Genomic DNA, 20491 nt, shown 5'->3' with positions numbered 1-20491 from the left:
CTTGATGGGGTGCCAGCTGTGTTGCCTCCGGCAAGCCCTTGCTCTCTGGGGGAAGCAGTCAAAACACCTTCACTGCTGTTTTGAGGGTTAAGTAAGTTCTGACCCTTAGAGCACCTAGTACACATGGTGGCAGAGCGAGGAGTGTGAGCTACTGGTTTTTCCTGTGCTAGCTGTCACATTTGAGGTTCCCTCCTCTCCAGATGGCCAAAGGCTGGCTCTGAGCTCCAAGCGCTGGAACCCAGGAGGAGCGGCGGAGACGCAGACCCAGAGGACGCAGAGCTCCCGCCCAGTCTGTGCCCGCCGCGGTCCTGGCCTTGTTGCTTTCGAGACACACCTGGAGGCAGCCCTGAGTCCCGGGAGCCGCTGCCTTAGCTGGCCCGCGCCCCCGCCCCTGTGCGCCCAGCGCTCGTGGCGGTTTCCGCGGCGGGCGGTGAGTCACTGCCACTTTTTTTAGCAGCGGCGCTGGATGTGCATCATAATTCACCGTGGCTCCCAAGAGCCCGGCCGCTGCCGCCGTCACCGACGTCAATGCAGACAAGACGGGCACTGGGCTCGGTGCGTGGGCGGCGACTCTGGCCAGCGCTCCTGGAGCCCTGGCGCGACTGATCACGGTATGGTCCTCAGCGCTGCAAAGCCAGGGAGCTCTCCCATTAAGCTCACATCCTCAGCGAGCCTTGGAACTGAGGAAAGGCAGGCTGCAGGGACGCAGGGGGAACAAAAACCAGGAAGCACCCATCTGTGCTCCTGCTCATCCATTCTCTGCCCATCCATCCATTCACCTCCCCATCCTTTCCCGTTCATCAGCCTGCCCACTTCTCCACCCAGCCGCCTGCCTTCTCATCCAAGCATTTGAAATACCGAGTCACTTAATGGCCTCCCTTCCTTCTATCCACCCATCAACAAGCTATGCTTAGTTTACCTCTTGTCTGTTCATCCTTCCATTAACCTTCATTCATTCAGTTAAATTAGCATCTGCTATGCTGGATGCTGAAAACACAAAGATAAATAAACATGTGCAATAGACTCATTGCACTAGGATGATAAAGGTAATAAAAGTAATTACAGTATGATAAAATATTAATAATTGTAATAATTAATAGGATAATACTAGTAATCGTAATCCTATTACTACAGGGTAGTGATGGTAGCAGTAATTGAGCATGATTTGCCAAGCAGAGTTCTAAGCTATTCACAGGCAGTATCTCACAGGAGATTCACAGCCCTGGGGTGTAGATATATGTTGAGTGTCCTTTAATTGAAATATTTGGGACCAGAAGTATTTCTGGTTTTAGAGTTTTTAAAATTTTGAAATATTTGTGAAGATTTTGTCAGTAGCATCCCTAATATAATCATCCCAAATCTGAACTACTCCAAAACCCCAAACTTTTTGAGTGCTTGAGGTTCAGATTTTGGACGATTATTATTATTCTCAGTTTTCAGATGAAAGAAACAGCCTCACAGAATTTCAGAAACTTCAGTTCTTACACAGCTGGTAAATGACCAAACAGAGTTAGAAACCAGACTGACCCCAAAACCAGTGTCTCTCTGTTCTTCTCAGCTGGCATATGTGACCTAGGAGAGGTAATAGACAGTAAAAGGCATTGAGTTGGATCAATCTCTCCAACCAACTGATTTTTATTTTCTGTAAAAATGTGGACACTTTTCCTAGATAATGTGAATATTGAGCCTTGCAGCCATTGGCAAGGACTGATGTGTCTGAGAAACTTATTACCAACCCAGGTTAGGGAATAAGACTAGGATCCAGAAGAAATGAGCCATACCTATTATTATTTTATTATTATTGCTCATTAAATAACACTTAAAAATAATAAAAAAGAAATCTCCTGTGTTCATTATCTAGAAATAACAGCTGTTAACATATTGGTTCACATTCTTTAAAATGTTTACTACTCACATATGTGTGTTTCTTCATTACAAACATTGTATCATATTTTATAAATCTTTTAAAAATGTAGTATTCCATGGATACCTTTCCATGGATTTAATATCATTTCAAGGCCTCCATAAAAAAATAAGCTGTTCCCTTGGTGACACCCTTTCACTTCTTTTCTTCCTCTTCCCTCCCTCTCTTCTCTTTCTCCTTCTCCAAATTGGTTAGAGTTGGGGACCACAGAATCCAATCAAGCTACTTTAGGACCCACCTGGGCTCCCAAGGGAGCTGCAGAATGAGAAAGCTGTCCTCTTGGCAAAAACAAACAACCTAAAACAAAAGTCCAGAAAACCAAACACACATAAAATCCCAAATATCAAAGAGTAGAAGATCACTGGCCAAAGCAAACCACAATGGAAAAGCTCAGAATCAAGGAATACGGGGAATAGATTCTACCTGTTAATGGGAGGATCTATAAAGTCACCTTGTAAGGGGTACAGATTTAGAGAAAGGAGTGGAATCCAGGCCAATTTTGCTTTCAACATCATCATAGAAGGCTCCTTGGAGGAAGTGATAATGGAGCTAGCCTTGAAGGGAAGCATTGAGGCAGGTTAGGTGAAAGTGCAGCAAGTGTATGGTGGGAAAGGACATGCAGGATCCTTTTACCAGCCCCCAAACACCCAAAGCCCTGTCTGAGAATTACTCATGGTTCCATTCAGTTTGCAGCGGTGGGAAACCTCTTTTTTTTTTTTTTTTAACTTTTATTTAATGCATATAAATTTCCAAAGTACGACTTATGGATTACAATGGCTTCCCCCCCATACCGTCCCTCCCACCCACAACCCTCCCCTTTCCCACTCCCTCTCCCCTTCCATTCACATCAAGATTCATTTTCGATTATCTTAATATACAGAAGATCAGCTTAGTATACATTAAGTAAGGATTTCAACAGTTTGCTCCCACACAGAAACATAAAGTGAAAAATAATAGATGATTTTTTTTAATGATGATGAAATCAGATCAGACCTATTGTCAAGTTTAATCCCAGTGAGAGTCAAGTTGGGAGTTGATAGTTTCTTTTCTTTTCTTTTTTTTTTTTTTTTTTTTTTTTTTTTTTTTTTTTTTTTACAGAGGATCAGTTTAGTATACATTAAGTAAAGATTTCAACAGTTTGCACCCCCATAGAAACACAAAGTGAAATATATTATTTGAGTACTCGTTATAGCATTAAATCTCAATGCACAGCACATTAAGGACAGAGATCCTACATGAGGAGTAAGTGCACAGTGACTCCTGTTGTTGACTTTACCAATTGACACTCCTGTCTATGGCATCAGTAATCTCCCTATGCTCCAGTCATGAGTTTCCAAGGCTATGGAAGCCCCTTGAGTTCTCCGACTCTTATCTTGTTTAGACAAGGTCATAGTCAAAGTGGAGGTTCTCTCCTCCCTTCAGAGAAAGGTACCTCCTTCTTTGAAGACCTGTTCTTTCCACTGAGATCTCACTCACAGAGATCTTTTGCCAGAGTGTCTTGGCTTTCCATGCCTGAAATACTCTCATGGGCTTTTCAGCCAGATCTGAATGCCTTTAGGGCTGATTCTGAGGCCAGAGTGCTATTTAGGGCATCTGCCATTCTATGAGTCTGCTGAGTATCTCACTTCCCATGTTGGATCACTCTCCCCTTTATTTATTCTATCGGTTAGTGTTAGCAGGTACTAGACTTGCTTATGTGCTCCCTTTGACTCTTAGTCCTTTCATTATGATCAATTGCGAACTGAAATTGATCACTTGGACTAGTGAGATGGCATTGGTACATGCCACCTTGATGGGATTAAATTGGAGTCCCCTGGTATGTTTCTAACTCTACCATTTGGGGCAAGTCAGCTTGAGCATGTCCCAAATTATATATCTCTTCCCTCTCTTATTCCTACTCTTATGTTTAACAGGGATCACATTTCAGTTAAATTTCAACACTTAAGAATAACTGTGTATTAATTACAGAATTAAATCAGTCATATTAAGTAGAACAGACAAAAAAACTACTAAGAGGGATAATGTATTAAGTTGTTCATTAACAGTCAGGGCTATGCTGATCAAGTCACCGTTTCCCATAGTGTCCCTTTCACTTCAACAAGTTTCCTTTTTGGTGTTCAGTCAGTTGTCACCGATCAGGGAGAACATATGGTATTTGTCCCTTTGGGACTGGCTTATTTCGCTCAGCATGATGTGTTCCAGATTCCTCCATTTTGTTGCAAATGACTGGATTTCGTTGTTTCTTACTGCAGTATAGTATTCTAAAGAGTACATATCCCATAATTTCTTTATCCAGTCTACTGTTGATGGGCATTTAGGTTGGTTCCAGGTCTTAGCTATTGTGAATTGTGCTGCAATAAACATTAGGCTGCAGACCGCTTTTTTGTTTGCCAATTTAAATTCCTTTGGGTAAATTCCAAGGAGTGGGATGGCTGGGTCGAACGGTAGGGTTATCTTCAGGTTTCTGAGGAATCTCCAGACTGATTTCCATAGTGGCTTGACCAGTTTGCATTCCCACCAACAGTGGGTTAGTGTCCCTTTTTCCCCACATCCTCGCCAGCATCTGTTGTTGGTAGATTTCTGAATGTGAGCCATTCTAACCGGGGTGAGGTGGAACCTCATTGTGGTTTTGATTTGCATTTCTCTGATTGCTAATGACCTTGAACATTTTTTCATGTGCCTGTTGGCCATTTGGATTTCCTCTTTTGAAAAATGTCTATTGAGGTCCTTGGCCCATCTCTTAATTGGGTTGTTGGTTTTGTTTTTGTGGAGTTTCTTGATCTCTTTGTAGATTCTGGTTATTAACCCTTTATCTGTTGCATAGTTTGCAAATATTTTTTCCCATTCTGACGGTTGTCTCTTCACTCTCCTGACTGTTTCTTTTGCAGTACAGAAACTTCTCAATTTGATGCAATCCCAATAGTTGATTTTGTCTTTGACTGCCTGTGCCTCCCGGGTCTTTTCCAGAAACTCTTTGCCTGTGCCAATATCTTGAAGGGTTTCTCCAATGTTCTCTAGTAACTTGATGGTGTCAGGTTGTAGATTTAGGTCTTTAATCCATGTTGAGTGGATTTTTGTGTAAGGTGTAAGGTAGGGGTCTTGCTTCATGATTCTGCACGTGGAAATCCAATTTTCCCAGCACCATTTATTGAATAGACTGTCCTTGCTCAAGGAATTAGTTTTAGATCCTTGATCAAATATAAGTTGGCTGTAGATGTTTGGGTTGATTTCTGGTATTTCAATTCTGTTCCATTGGTCTATCCTTCTGTTTCTGTACCAGTACCATGCTGTTTTGATTACAACTGCCCTGTAGTATGTCCTGAAATCTGGTATTGTGATGCCTCCGGCTTTGTTTTTGTTGTACAAGATTGCTTTAGCTATTCGAGGTCTCTTGTGCCTCCATATAAATTTCAGCACCAATTTTTCCAGATCTGAGAAGAAGGTCTTCGGTATCTTGATTGGTATTGCATTGAATCTATAAATTGCTTTTGGGAGAATGGACATTTTGATGATATTGATTCTTCCAATCCATGAGCATGGAAGATTTTTCCATTTCTTGGTATCCTCTTCTATTTCTTTCTTTAAGGTTTTGTAATTTTCATCGTAGAGATCTTTAACGTCCTTGGTTAAGTTTATTCCAAGGTATTTGATTGTTTTTGTAGCTATTGTGAATGGGATTGATCTTAGAAGTTCTTCCTCAGCCATGGCATTGTCTGTGTATACAAAGGCTGTTGATTTTTGTGCATTGATTTTATACCCTGCTACTTTGCCAAACTCTTCTATGAGTTCCAATAGTCTCTTGGTAGAGTTCTTTGGGTCCCCTAAATAAAGAATCATGTCATCTGCAAAGAGGGATAGTTTGAGTTCTTCCTTCCCAATTTGTATCCCTTTAATTTCTTTTTCTTGCCTAATAGCTCTGGCTAGAACCTCCAGAACTATATTGAATAGCAGTGGAGAGAGTGGGCATCCCTGTTTGGTGCCAGATCTCAGTGGAAATGCTTCCAACTTTTCCCCATTCAATAGGATGTTGGCTGTGGGTTTTTCATAGATTGCTTTGATTGTATTGAGGAATGTTCCTTCCAAACCCAGTTTGCTTAGAGTTTTCATCATGAACGGGTGTTGTATTTTATCAAATGCTTTCTCAGCATCTATTGAGAGAATCATATGGTTTTTCTTCTGCAGTCTGTTAATGTGGTGTATCACATTGATTGTCTTGCGCACATTAAACCATCCCTGCATACCAGGGATAAATCCCACTTGGTCTGGGTGGATGATCTTTCTGATGTGTTGTTGCATTCTATTGGTGAGAATTTTATTGAGGATTTTTGCATCTATGTTCATCAGGGATATTGGTCTGTAATTCTCTTTCAGTGCTGCATCTTTTCCCGGCTTAGGAATTAAGGTGATGCTGGCTTCATAGAAAGAATTTGGGAGGATTCCCTCTTCTTCAATTGTTCTGAATAGTTTGAGAAGAATTGGAGTTAGTTCTTCTTTAAATGTCTGGTAGAATTCAGCAGTGAATCCATCTGGTCCTGGGCTTTTCTTTGTTGGGAGGGCCTTTATTACTGTTTCAATTTCTGTCTCAGTTATGGGTCTGTTTAGGTTTTCGATGTCTTCCTGGTTCAATTTAGGTAGGTTGCATGTGTCCAGGAATCTATCCATTTCTGATAGGTCTCCCTGTTTGCTGGCATACAAGTCCTTGTAGTAATTTCTGATGATTCTTTTGATTTCTGTGGTGTCTGTTGTTACATTTCCTTTTTCATCTCTGATTTTATTGATTTGGGTCTTTTCTCTTCTTTTTTTAGTTAGTTGGGCCAATGGGGTGTCAATTTTGTTTATTTTTTCAAAAAACCAGCTCCTCGTTTGGCTGATTTTTTGGAATGTTTTTCTTGATTCAATCCTGTTGATTTCTTCTCTGATTTTAATTATTTCTCTTCTCCTACTAGATTTGGGTCTGGTTTGCTGTAGGTTTTCTAGATCCTTGAGGTGAATAGAAAGCTCATCTATTTGGTGCCTTTCCAATTTCTTGATGTAGGCACCTATTGATATAAACTTTCCTCTTAACACTGCTTTTGCTGCGTCCCATAAGTTTTGGTATGTTGTGCTGTTATCCTCATTTACTTCCAGAAAGTTTTTGATTTCTCTTTTGATTTCTTCTATGACCCATTGTTCATTCAGGAGCATGTTGTTCAATCTCCATGTGTTTGCGTATGCTCTAGGGATTCCTGAGTTGTTCATTTCCAACTTCATTCCTTTATGGTCTGAGAAGCTGCATGGTATGATTCTAATTCTTTTGAATTTGCTGAGACTTGCTTTATGGCCTAGTATGTGGTCAATCCTAGAGAAGGTTCCATGTACTGCTGAGAAGAATGTATAATCTTTAGCTGTAGGATTGAAAGTTCTGTATATATCTGTTAGATCCATTTGGGCTATAGTGTCGTTTAAATCTACTGTATCCTTGTTGATCTTCTGTCCTATTGATCTGTCTATTTCTGAGAGTGGAGTATTGAAGTCCCCCAGTACTATTGTATTGGGGTCTAAGTCTCCCTTTAAGTCCGTTAACAAATCTTTTAGATAAACCGGTGCCCTGTAGTTAGGTGCATATACATTGATAATTGTTATATCTTCCTGTTGAATTGATCCCTTAATCATTATGTAGTGTCCCTCTTTGTCTCTCTTAATGGTTTTTGTGGTAAAGTTTATGGTGTCTGATATTAAGATGGCTACGCCTGCTCTTTTTTCATTTCTGTTGGCATGGTATATCTTTTTCCAGCCTTTCACTTTCAGTCTGTATGGATCTTTGTTGGAAAGATGTGTTTCTTGTAAGCAGCAAATAGATGGGTTTTGTTTTTTAACCCAGTCAGCCAAACGGTGTCTTTTAACTGGACAGTTCAGGCCATTCACGTTCAATGTGACTAATGATAAGTGGTAACTTTGCCCTGCCATTTGCCAAAGATAAGTTCTAATATATGCTTTGAATTCCCTGTGATCTTTTGCTGTGAGCTTTCCTTCCTTGGTTTCCTTCCTTTACCTTCTTTCATATTGATGACCGTGTTTCTTTGTTTCTGTGTGTAACACATCTTTAAGCATCTTTTGCAGGGCTGGACGAGTGGCAACAAATTCTTTCAATTTCTGTTTGTTATGAAAAGTCTTTATTTCACCTTCATTCACAAATGATAGCTTTGCAGGATATAATATTCTGGGCTGGCAGTTGTTCTCTCTTAGTACCTGGGCTATATCTTGCCATTCCCTCCTAGCTTGTAGAGTTTCTGATGAGAAGTCAGCTGTGAGTCTGATTGGAGATCCTCTGAGAGTAATCTGACGTTTCTCTCTTGCACATTTTAGGATCTTTTCTTTATGTTTCACTGTGGAGAGTTTAATTACAACGTGCCGTGGTGAGGGTCTCTTTTGGTCGTGTTTATTAGGGGTTCTGTGAGCTTCCTGTACTAGGATTTCTCTGTCCTTCTCCAAACCTGGGAAATTTTCTGCTAATATCTCACTAAAAAGGCCTTCTAATCCTTTCTCCCTCTCCATGCCTTCAGGAACTCCTAGAACCCGAATGTTGGGTTTTTTAATAGTATCCTGAAGATTCCCGACAATATGTTTTAGATTCCTAATTTCCTCTTCTTTTCTTTGGTCTGACTGTATCCTTTCCTGTTCTCTGTCTTCTAAGTCCGATATTCTCTCTTCTGCTTCTCCCATTCTGTTTGTAAGGCTCTCTATTGTGTTTTTCATTTGATCTATTGAATTCTTCACTTCAATCACTATCCCAGTTTCCTGTTGTACTAGTTGTTTCGTTTCATTTTGATTCCTCCTTAATATTTCATTTTCACGAGAGAGATTTTCTATCTTGTCCATTAAGGATTTCTGTAGTTCAAGAATTTGTTTTTGAGAACTTCTTAATGTTCTTATCAATTTTTTGAGATCTGCTTCTTGCATTTCTTCTATGTCATCATCCTCATAATCTTGAATTGGGGTGTCTTTTTCATTTGAGGGCTTCATGGTGACTTCCTTGTTTTTATTACCTTGGTTTTTGCGTTTGTTATTTGTCATATTGGAGATATTTGGTTTCTTCACTGTGGTGCTTTTTCTTGTTATACTATGACTCTAGATTAAGTGGACTATCTGTTTTTGATGGAGCCTTAGGGCTTGAGATGGGTGTGGCCTGAGAGCTCTGTTTGGTGTGCCAAAGGTGACACTCCCAGGTTAGGCGTGGTAAACCTCTCTCTCTCTCTCTCTCTCTCTCTTTTTTTTTTTTGATTCAACAGGGAAGTTATTCTGCACAGCTGAACAAAGTTGGAGGTAGTTAGCAGGCAAATGATATACCCACAGGAGCCAGAGATCAGAAGCTCTTTCCCAAGGACCACACAGGGAATCTGTTCGGCCCTTAGAGTGGGCTCAAATTCTCCTTCAGTCTCCCACTGGGTTGCCAAAGTTACGGAATTGTAGCGTCTCTGGAGAGTGCTCACGTGAATTCCGTGAGTTCTCTCCCCCACCGTCTCTTTTTTCACAGTCTCAGTTCAGTAGCACCATAAATTTACTAAGTCCTAATCTCCTGTTAATTCGCCCCACCCAGAGTCAGGTTTTACTGCTAGGCTCAGGGCCGGTGCAGACCTGAGGTCGCTCTGCTTATGACGTATGTCCAAGATGGCGCCTGCTCTTTGTCTTGCTCGCCCTTGAGAGGTGAGCGGAGAGAGAGAAACCCGTGTCCGTACCAGTCACCTTTTTTTTTTTTCCCTCTCTCTCTCTTCCAGTTAGCTTGGTGAAGTCCCCCCCGCCCCGGGGGTCGTTCCCTCTAGTCTCCTCTCTCCGCTTGCCTGCCGGTGTCTCGGGTTATTGAGGTTCGGCTCACCTCGCGTTCCAGCGCTGGTGTGTTGAGTCTGCCGCTGATGTCCCGAACTGTGGGCTCCCACGCTCTCCACGCAGGTCTGCTCCCCTTCCAGCGCCGATGTGTGGACTCGGAGCCCTGGACTTCCCAAGTCTCCCCGCTGTTGCACTCCCCTTCGAGCACTTGCGCGCAGACTCTGCAGCTTGCGCAGCTCAGTCCCGCGGCTCGGCTTCCGCGGCTCAGTCCCGCGGCTCGGTCCTGCGGTTCGGCTTTCGCGCGCGGTGGGCGACCTTGTTCTCCCAGTAGGTCCTCCGATTCACGCCCACTGGATCCAGAAGAGTTTTGTCTGCAATATTTTCCTGGTTCTTTTTTCTGAGGCTACCGTAACTCCCCTTTTATTAAACTAAATTTTCCCGGACTATCGGTGTGCGCCCTCACTATTCCGCCATCTTGGCTCCGCCCCCGGAAACCTCTTTTCTTTCAAGGGACATTTGGAAATTTGTAACATCATTTACAGGCTATAAAACATTATTGACTTAAAAATTACCTGCTATAGACTTGCTGAACTTCATTCCCTGCCTGTGGCTGCCTTGACAGGGATTTTAGATGTGTCCCACCCTTGAAAGGATAAGAGTGCAAGAGGAGAGAAGCAGAGGATGAGGCTGGAAGGAAGCAGGGAACCAGATCATGAAGGGCTGTGTAGTTTCATCAATAAAGGGGACAGATTGCTTTTCTTTTTTCTCTCAGAACTCTTTTTGTCAGGAATATTAATAAACAGGGGGTTTTCCCTTACACGGAGCATTCTCCAGCTGTCTGGAGACAAAATGGGCTGTGACATTAACTACCTGGAGTTGCTCAGACCCCAGAGTTCAAGAGTTCAGTCTTGGCTGGCGCTGTGGCTCACTAGGCTAATCCTCCACCTAGCGGCGCCGGCACACCGGGTTCTAGTCCCGGTCAGGACACCAGATTCTTTCCCGGTTGCCCCTGTGGAGGATGGCCCAAGTGCTTGGGCCCTGCACCGCATTGGAGACCAGGATAAGTACCTGGCTCCTGCCTTCGGCTCAGCGCAGTGCGCCGGCCACAGTGCGCCGGCGCGGCGGCCATTGGAGGGTGAACCAACGGCAAAAGGAAGACCTTTCTCTGTGTGTGTGTGTGTCTCTCTCTCACTGTCCACTCTGCCTGTCAAAAATAAATAAATAAATAAAATAAAAATAAAAAAAAATAAGAGTTCAGTCTTAGAAGTCTTCTCTCTGCTCCAGACACCAGTCACAAGTCCCAGGTCATGACCTGTACTGCTGACCCACTGGCTAGCAGCCTGCATTTTCCACAATTCCCTCCTCAGTTTTGATAATTTACTAGAATGGCTCACATTGACTTACTATTACTGGTTATCAAAAAGGATGAAACTCAGGAACAGCTGAATGGAAGAGAGCTATAGGGAAATGGATGGGGGTTGGGATGGGGGTGCAAGGGGCTTCCATGCCATCACTAAGTGCACCACCCTACTGGTACCTCAGTAAGGAGGCTTTTGTTATGTAGGCATGACTGATTAACTCTTTGCTCATTGGAGATTGATCTCAGTCTCCCAGGTCAAATTTGAAAGCTCTAAACTTCTTTTTTTTTTTTTTTAAACTTTTATTTAATGCATATAAATTTCCAAAGTACGACTTATGGATTACAATGGCTTTCCCCCCATACCGTCCCTCCCACCCACAACCCTCCCCTTTCCCACTCCCTCTCCCCTTCCATTCACATCAAGATTCATTTTCGATTATCTTAATATACAGAAGATCAGCTTAGTATACATTAAGTATGGATTTCAACAGTTTGCTCCCACACAGAAACATAAAGTGAAAAATAATAGATGATTTTTTTAAATGATGATGAAATCAGAGCAGACCTATTGTCATGTTTAATCCCAGTGAGAGTCAAGTTGGGAATTGATAATTTCTTTCTTTTTTTTTTTTTTTTTTTTTTTTTTTTTTTTTTTTTACAGAGGATCAGTTTAGTATGCATTAAGTAAGGATTTCAACAGTTTGCACCCCCATAGAAACACAAAGTGAAATATATTGTTTGAGTACTCGTTATAGCATTAAATCTCAATGTACAGCACATTAAGGACAGAGATCCTACATGAGGAGTAAGTGCACAGTGACTCCTGTTGTTGACTTTACCAATTGACACTCCTGTCTATGGCATCAGTAATCTCCCTATGCTCCAGTCATGAGTTTCCAAGGCTATGGAAGCCCTCTGAGTTCTCCAACTCTTATCTTGTTTAGACAAGGTCATAGTCAAAGTGGAGGTTCTCTCCTCCCTTCAGAGAAAGGTACCTCCTTCTTTGATGGCCTGTTCTTTCCACTGGGATCTCACTCGCAGAGATCTTTTGCCAGAGTGTCTTGGCTTTCCATGCCTGAAATACTCTCATGAGGAAAGCTCTAAACTTCTAATCACAGGGTTGGTCAGCCCTCATCCTCCAAGAGTCACCTCATTAGCATAAGCTCAGGTATGGCTGGAAGGGGTTTATTGTGAATATCAAAAGATGCTCCTTTCATCCCTAACACTCAGGAAATTCCAAGGATTTTAGGAGCTCTGTGTCAGAAACCAGATATGAAGACTAAAGATGTATTTTATTAGATCACAATATAATAGGAACCTGGATTTTATCCTGGCAATGGCAGTGGTGGTAGTGAGGGAATTTCATGAGTTTTAGGAAGACTAATGTCTGTGTTCTCACTAGACCACTCTATGGACAGCAGTGAGAATGATGGGAGGAGTCCAGCTCAGAGGTGAGCATGGCAGGGCATGTGGTAGTAATCCAGATTAGAAATCATGGTGGCTCAATGTGCCAGCAGCAGGGGGAAGGAGATGTGAATTTATTTGCCAGATATTAGCAGTTGATAGGATTTGCTCACTGACTGTAGGGATGGGAGAAAAGGAATCAGGAATGAGGCCTCGTTTCTGGAGGGCATTATGGGTGGCGATTTATCATGACCACAGAGATAGTGTCTGTGAGAAAGATGATTTTGAAGGGCCGGCGCTGTGGCGCAGCGGGCTAAAGCCCTGGCCTGAAGTGCTGGCATCCCATATGGGCACTGGTTCTAGTCCCGGCTGCTCCTTTTCTGATCCAGCTCTCTGCTATGGCCTGGGAAAGCAGTCGAAGATGGCCCAAGTCCTTGGGTCCTTGGGCCCCTGCACCCACGTGGGAGACCTGGAAGAAGCTCCTGGCTCCTGGCTCCTGGCTTCGGATCAGTACAGCTCTGGCCATTGCAGCCATCTGGAGAGTGAAACAGCAGATTGAAGACCTCTCTCTGTCTGTACCTCTCTTTGTAACTTTCTTCCAGATAAATAAAATAATTCTTTAAAAAAAGAAAGATGATTTTGAGTCTAGATGTGATCTGAGTTTGAGGAGCATGATAGGCTGAATATTGGTCTCCAAATTTGTCCACATACCAATTCCCAGAACCTGCAGTAGGTTACTTTACAAGACAAAACAGGGCTTTGCAGATGTGATTCTGTATCGTCAGTGGGGAGACAGTCATGAATTATTTGGGTGGACTCTCCGCAATCTTTTTAAAAGGGAGGCAGGAGACAGAGTTAGGGAAGGAGATGCGATGATAGACTCAAGGATGGCGTCATGTAGGGCCATGAGCTAAGGAGGGAAGGCAGCTCCAGAATCTGGAAAAACGTAGGAAAGTCAGGGCCAGTGTTGTGGCATAGCTGGTGAAGTCATAGCCTGCTATGCCAGGATCCTGTATTGGCACTGATTTGTGTCCCAGCTGCTCCACTTCTGATCTAGATCCCTGCTAATGGCCTGGGAAAGCAGTGGAAGATGGCCCCATCACCCATGTGGGTGACCTGGATGAAGCTCCTGGCTCTTAGCTTTGGCCTGGCCCAGCCCTAGCTGTTGCGACAATTTGGAGAGTGAACCAGTGGATAGAAGATCCCTGTCTTTGTCTCTCTGTCTCTGTCTCTCTCTGTAACTCTGATTTTCAGATATATAAATAAATCTTTAAAAAGACAGTAAGGAAGTTGATTCTCCCTTGAAGTCCTCAAAGGCACGCAGCTCTGCTAAAGTTGTTATTTTAGTCCACTGAGACTGCTTTCAGGCCTCTTTCCTCTAAAAAGATAACAAATTTGTTTTAAGCTATTAAGTTGTAGAAATTTGTTGCAGTGACAATAGGAAACCAATAACAAAATCCTATGGGAAATCTAAGCAGGATCTACAGTAGCTAAGCAGAAAACATTCAGGATGAGCCAGGGACAGCAATGTCATTGGCATATCGACTAGACAATGGCACTGGCTCTTCCAGGAAGATAGTGTAGAGTGACAGAAGACGACATCTACGAGAGCTCAAATCAGAGGTAACTTATGAAGGAAAACAAGGAAGACCTGGAGAGTAAAAAGAAATCCCATGCTGGGAAATCCAAGAGTAGAGGGTCAAGCTAGATAGCCTCCCTGATATCCAATAAGATGACTCAAAGTGTGGGATTTGATTGCCAAGGACGTAATATTGCTGAGAGCAGTTTCAAAGGCGAAGCAGGGGTATAATCGGCCTGTATTTCAGGGAGGAAGAAGTGAGAGGTGAGGAAGTGGAAGCATAAGGGAAGCCCACTGTCTTAGCTTAGTGACTTTGGTGAGGAAGAAGGCGCAGGACAATAGCTAGAAATGGGTGAGGGAGATGAAAGAGAGAACATGGTGAAATCTGATTGTTTCTGGGAAGGAAGAGAGAATTTAGGGGTGTCTGAAGGTGAAAAACAGGGGAAGTGTTGATGGCTGAGGTCAGCTTCCTGAGGGGTATGCTGGGCGGGCGAGATCCAAAGTGAAGTGCTGGTGTCAGGATTTGTATTATGTGGGTGGAGGATAAAACTTCCCCCAGGCCTGGTGGGTATTGTGGGGAGTATTAACGTTGAAGAAGCAGAAGTGGGGATAGGGGACTACTTTCCATGGGCTGGTTTGAATGCTCAGACATTTTAGGACAATTCCTTTCCACTCACTGTAGAAAGTTGCCCTCCAAATATCAAGAACATAGTATTTGGAGAGAACAAAGATAATGGGCAATGGCTCAGCAGCAGAAGAAAACATGACTTAAAGGAATTTTTTCTCTTAGGCATCATAGCAGCACAAAGTGTAGGCATTGCCATACTGGGACAGACCCACAGTCCACACAGGCTGATGTTCAGCTGCCAACAGAGGTCCCATGGGATGAGCACCCAGAGGGCACAGACATGCTGTACCCTCCCTTCATGTGAGTTAATAGACAGAGAACCCATTTCCCCAATGACGTCAACCACAAAGGTTAGGTATATCCCAGCACCCATTTATGGCTCAGTTATGCATAAATATACCCAAATCCTCTCCAACTGTCTGCGCCATCCCCCTGGGGTTATGTGTTGCACTAGTTTATTTCCCACCGTGTGACCCAAAATTATTTTAAAAACTCTGTTTTGAACTTACTTTGAGCATCAAAGAGGGGCCATTTTTCCCACTAGGCATCAAACCAAATACTGCAGATGAAGAAAATCTGGCACATCAGAACACCAGACACATCATACGTGATTCATAAAAACTGGTGATGATAATGAGGATCATGATAAAGATGAGGATGACATTTCAAACCCTACTAACCCTGTTTGCTGTGTCATCTTCCCCATTTCACAGAAGATCAAACTAAGGAGGCTCATTCCCTTGATAAGGGAGATCAGAGAAGACATAACTGGAAGTCAGAGTGCAGTTCTTTGACAAACTAAAACCTGAAGTGTGGGCTAGAAACCTAAGAAGGAGTTTTTTGAGATATCCTGCCCCTCCTTTAACCAATCTACCTTCCTACCTTGTCCCAGGGTTGCTTTTGCTGGTCTTTTTTTATATATCCCCCCCCCCCCAACCATGGTGAAGGTCTGAACCCAATTCAGCAAGCCCTGAGCCCAACAAATCTGACACGGATCCTTCAGGTCTAGTGCACAAAAAGATTCATCTTATTTATTCTACTCCCATGATGGAAATAGCCCAAAAAATGTTCTTGTGCTTACTAAGCTATTTCCTAGCCAAAGCCAGCCAGGGAATGTTAATTATCTCGTCCTTTTTTCCCCCTGCACAATGAATTATTGACTTTCAGAGCACGCTATCTTTAATTGTGAAGTGTTTCAGGATGAGCAGGTTATCAAAAATGTGTAAAGGGGGGAGTTTGGGTTCAGCCCTGGGAGGCTGAGGTGGGAAAATGCATCTTTATTTACTTACATGGTAATGGAATGAGATTTTGCCAGCTTGCTAATGGGTTCTTAAAGAGAACAGTCTTCCTGTGGCCTAGTTAGAACAATTGGTTGCCTTGCTGCTACATAAAAAACCAAACCAAGAAGTACGTGACTTCCTTTTTCTACATTATTTATCTTTGCAGGCTCATATGTGTTATTTGAATGGCGGGGGAGACAGGGTAGAAGGGCAGACACTGCTGCCTCTAGTTTCAAGACAGTTGCTCCTGACCCTGCCTTCAACTAGCTGTTTGGTCTTAGAAGGTATATTTCATTACCCTATAATCTCAGTTTTTCTATCAATCAAATAGGGGATGATTATGCTTCTCCCTAAATCAACTTAACAAGTTTGTTTAGAAGACAAGATTAAAAGTTGGTTGTATTTTGTATCTTGGAGGAGTGCATGTGATTTTTCCGGAAAGCAAGAGACACATCCTAATCATATTTAAAAATAAACCTTAACATTTTCTAAGTGCCTGGCCAATTACTCCAAATAGCACTCATTCCAGAGGCTTCTGAGGGTGGGGGGGGGAGGGTGAGTCACGTGATGAATGTATTAGATTGTGGAGCAGACAGACTCAGGCTACAAGCTCTCATTCCAAAACTGAGCAGGAAATGGCCTGGTCCACAGATAACCCCAAATCTCGCCTATCGTGGCCATTGATTTCCCTTTCCTTTAGATGCCTGGAAACTCCTCTGAGTTCTTCCTACTCTTTCTTTACCTCTGTCTTTTCAATTATTCAGCAAATGTTCACTGAACATCTTCCATGTGCCAGGCACTGGGCTGGTGCTGGGTAGAGTCTAGGCTGGAGGGAGAGGAAAGTTAAACCAACCCAAATAAATCTGCAACTACTGAGGGATGCAAAATCAGCTGCCCTGTGAGAGAAAGGAATGTATGGGATAGAGCTGAGTTACATTAGAGGGTGAGGAAAGGCCTCTTTGAGATTGTTACATTTGAATCAAGACTGAATAGATGCACCCGTGAGATTACAGATAGGGACAAGAGCATTCTAAGCAGAGGGAAGAGCATGTGTGAAAGCACTGATCAGGAATGAGCTTGGTGTGTTGGATAATAGAAAGCACTGGGGTGGCATTTGAATATGTGTGTACAAGTGCAGAATGGAGCATGCAAAGAGAGGGTAGAGTGAGGTCAGGAGAAGCATAAGGGCCAGGTAGTCCTGGGTTTGAACTCTGACTCTGCTTTGTGTTATCTGTATAATTTGGAGCAAGCCCCATCTCCTCTCCAAGCTCCAGTCCCTTTGTAAAGGGGAATGAATGACAGATAGCTCATGAATCAATCTGAGGCTTAGTTTACCATGCTAGACTGTGAATCCTCACTACTCTAGCCCATGTTATTTCTTTGACAATTTTTATTAGTCTCTTTCTTAGTTGTAGCCAACTGGTCTCACTGTGGGTTTTCAAGCATACTGGGCATATTCTACTTCAGGGCCTTTGTACTCATTGTTCCCTATTGCATTAGTGCATTTTCTGTAGGTAAATGAATAGTTGAGGTTGGGTACTTTACAAAGAGAAGAGGTTTATGCAGGTCTGAAAGTCCAAAGTTGACAAGCTCCATTGATTCAGCTTCTGGCTAGGAATCCCCTTGGCTATCTCACATCCTGACAGATGGCATCAGTGGCAGTGTAGGCCAAAGAGAGGAATCACAGGGCAAGACGGTAGGCCAGAGCTTGGAGAGGGACCAACCTTAATCTTTTATAACACCTCACTTTCATGGGAACTAGTTGTGGTCCTATGAGAACCACAGATCATTCGCTCCCAGATGACTAATTACCTTGCACTGTGCTCTGCTTCTGTAAGGTTCCACTACTTCCCACATGGCCACACAGAGGACCATGCTTCTGACAAACAAGCCCTTGGACAAACCACATCTAAACCACAGCTCCTCTGCAGTCAGTGCTCTTAGTTGACCTGCAAGTTTCCCTCACTGTTTTCAGGCCTTCACTTAGATACTGTGTTCTCAGGGAGGCCTTCCCTAACTGCTCTATCTATGGCCATCACTTCCATTCTATACCAAGCCTCCATCCTGCTCCTGCTGATTTTTCATCATTGCACTTAGCACTATTCACTTAGCACATATGATTTCTTATTTATTTTGTGCGTTTTCTTTATTCCTCTGGGATGGGCATTCCATGAGGCCATAGAGTTTTGCCCCTTTAGTTCACTTCAGTGTCTCAACCACCTAAGGAGAATGCCTGGCATCTGTTAGTTAAGTTTGCCAAAAACATTTGAGAATGTAAGTGGAGCAATGCTTTATACACGGTAGGTGCTGCATCATTTTCAGCTGTTTTTTCTCCCTACTCAGAAAGCTCTGTCCTATTTGAGCCTCTGAAAATTGAGTTCCTCTGTTCTATTTGAATAACTCTCAGTTTTGTCAACTCTGTGCCCACCCCAACATGCCTTTTCTTTAAGGTTGCATCCAAGTCCCATTATCTCCATGAATCCCATGAATCCTTCCCTGCTTCCTTCCATAGATCTAAAAATCTCTCCCTCTGCTGATCACTTTAACACTTTCAATCCTTACCTGTTACATGGTCCTTATTATTGAATGCTTTGTGAAAATCCTGCCCTTTTCACCTTTTAAAAATTTATTCATTTACTTACTTTTTTGAAAGACAGACAAAGGAAGAGATAGAAAGTGAGTGAGAGAGAGAGAGAGAGAGAGAGAGAGACAGACAGACATCTTCTATCCACTGGTTTATTCCCCAAATACCTACAACAGTTGGGGGCTGGCCATGACAAAGCTGGGAGCCTGAATATCTCTGCCTCTACCATGTGTAAGATAGGGACCCAAGTACTTGAATCATCATGTGCTGCTTCCCAGGTCGCACATTAGCAGGAAAACTGAAATAGAAATTGGAGCTGGGAGCCAAACACAGCGCTCCAATATGGGATGTGGGCATCTCAAGAGACATCTTAACAACTGGGCTGAATGCTTGCACTGTCTTTCAACCTTTTGATAGAGTACATCTTCTTCTTTTTTTAATTGTTTATTTATTTGAAAGTTATCTGAGTTACAGAGAGAGAGGGAGAGACAGAAAGAAAAACCTTCTGAAAACCTTCTGACAGAAAAACCTTCCATCCACCGATTCATTCCCCAAGTGACCAAGCAATGGCCAGGGATGAGCCAGGCGAAAACTAGGAGCTGGGAGTTTCATACAGGTCACCCATGTGGTTGGCAGTGGCCCAAGTCTTGGGCCATCTTCCACTGCTTTTCCCAGGCCATTAGCAGAGAGCTGAATGGGAAATGGAGCAGCCGGGACATAAGGGATGCCTGCATTGCAGGTGGTGGCTTTACCTACTATGCAACAATGCCAGCCCCTTGATAGAAATGTCTTTTAGTCAAAACTTAGAGCCATAGACACAAAGAATTTTAGAATTAACTTTACAATTCCCTTGAAGCATAGGTCTTTATATGCAGTTTCTTTCATTTTTCTATTAGTTTATTCAGAAAATATTTATTGAATGTTGTCATATGCCAAGTTATGGACTAGGTAATATGATATGGTGGTGAACCTGACACAGTTTGGACTCTTAAATGTTGACATTTTGATGTCTATAACAATTGCTGGTGAATACATCTATGTCGAGGGAATGAACGCATAGACCTTCATCTCCAATTTGAAGTTGATTGTGGTAAACTGACTTAAAAATAATAAGTAACTTTTATAAATTACAGCATATCAATGTTTCTTGGAATAGTAAATACTATTTTCTGAAGATTTGTGATAGGCAGACATGCCAATGGTGCTTCTGAGTATCTGAATAAAATAGGGAGATGCTGAATTAAGATACCCCAAGTCCCAATAAATCTCTTTGTGGCAAACTCATTGAAGCGTGGAAGAAGGTGAGGGTGAGGTGCATGGTGGTTACTACTGGCTTAGAGGTGGACCAGCTCTTGGTGTTAGTAGGGTGAGGTATACTACATCCAGGCATGTAAGATCTGGGTTTGATTAGGGGATTCTGACCTTCTCCCTAGGGACCCCTACATTAGAGGTCAGAATTGTCTTATTGTCTTATAAATGATTACTCACAGCAAACAGTTTTATGCTTGGCAACAGCACACACTGTCAAACTCATTTATTTTACCTCCAGTGTGCTCCCTGAGGGGGATATTGTACTGCCAAGTAGCTCTACCTATGTGCCAGGCTCCAGTGGCTTCCAGCACCTGGGGGTCTGATTTCCAATGACGCTTCACACCATCACTCAGCCTTAGAACATCTTAATTTAGCACAAGGTATGACTGCCAAGGGTGAAAGCTGCTAAGGGCAATGAGTTGTCAGCGGTGGTCACCATTAGTTGCAAATTTAGTCAACCTCAGGGTCATGGCTTCTCAGATCCTGCTATATATTTGGGGTGTTCTTCCTCTTGATGTTGTGTCATTGCAATCATTATTATTGTCATTGTCATCATCATTATCATCATAAGCACCATTACAGATTAAGTCCCTTTAGATAGGTTTGCAGTTATCCCTT

The 20491-nt window shown here is 42.9% G+C and overlaps 1 long non-coding RNA gene across 1 annotated transcript in view; it reads left to right on the top strand.

Annotated features, from left to right (window-relative positions):
- Positions 1 to 236: 236 nt before the first annotated feature.
- Positions 237 to 20491, top strand: part of LOC149126135 (uncharacterized) — a 37384-nt gene continuing 17129 nt past the window's right edge. Inside the window, exon 1 of the long non-coding RNA XR_016235437.1 lies at positions 237 to 611. This is a non-coding gene — a long non-coding RNA (uncharacterized LOC149126135). The remainder of the gene's footprint in view (positions 612 to 20491) is intronic.

This window comes from Oryctolagus cuniculus, chromosome 6 (assembly GCF_051225735.1).
Source record: "Oryctolagus cuniculus isolate XC-2025 breed Fujian yellow rabbit chromosome 6, ASM5122573v1, whole genome shotgun sequence".
NCBI lineage: Eukaryota > Metazoa > Chordata > Mammalia > Lagomorpha > Leporidae > Oryctolagus > Oryctolagus cuniculus.
Note: the sequence above shows the minus strand (reverse complement) of the source record. Positions and strands in the feature narration are given on the sequence as shown.